The sequence below is a fragment of the Arachis duranensis genome, chromosome 2 (assembly GCF_000817695.3).
Source record: "Arachis duranensis cultivar V14167 chromosome 2, aradu.V14167.gnm2.J7QH, whole genome shotgun sequence".
Lineage (NCBI taxonomy): Eukaryota > Viridiplantae > Streptophyta > Magnoliopsida > Fabales > Fabaceae > Arachis > Arachis duranensis.
The window spans coordinates 74,937,549-74,938,283 of record NC_029773.3 but is presented as its reverse complement, the minus strand read 5'-3'; positions in this window follow the sequence as shown (position 1 = coordinate 74,938,283).

Here is a 735-nt window from a genome sequence, read left to right as displayed (position 1 = left end):
ACTCCGGTGGAATATGAGGAATGGAAGTGTGTTAAGTATGAAGGAGGACTCCGGAGTGATATTTTCAGTTCAGTGGGACCAATGGAGATTAGGACCTTCTCCGAGCTGGTAAACAAGTGTAGGGTTGCTGAGGAGTGTGTGAAAAGGGCAACTGCTGAGAAAGGGAGTCAAAAGGGATCATTCCCATATAACCGAGGGAAGAGCTTTGCACCTAGAGGTCCGTCTTTCAAGAGGGGAAGCTCTTTCAGGAGGCCTAGCAACGACAACAATTTCCAAGGGAAGAAGTTTGGGAAGCAACCTCAGAATGATCAAGCTTGTACTAGGTGTGGAAGTCACCATCCGGGAGCACCATGCAGGGCCGGATGGGGTTTGTGCTACACTTGTGGAAAGGCAGGGCATAGAGCCGTAAATTGTCCTGAGAAGCAGAAACAAGGTGCTGGAAAAGCACAACAGACTGGTCGGGTGTTCACCACTTCAGCTGTAGGAGCTGAGGGATCTGAAACACTCATTCGAGGTAACTGTGAGATAGCTGGTCAAACTTTAAATGCTTTATTTGATTCGGGAGCATCACATTCATTCATTACATTTGAGAAAGCCCATGAGTTAGGATTAAAGATCGTAACCTTAGGTTATGATCTAAGAGTGTATAATGTTACCCATGAAGCCATGGTAACTAGGCTAGGATGCCCGGAAGTTTCCTTTAGGTTCAAGCAGCGTGATTTTGTTCATAATTTA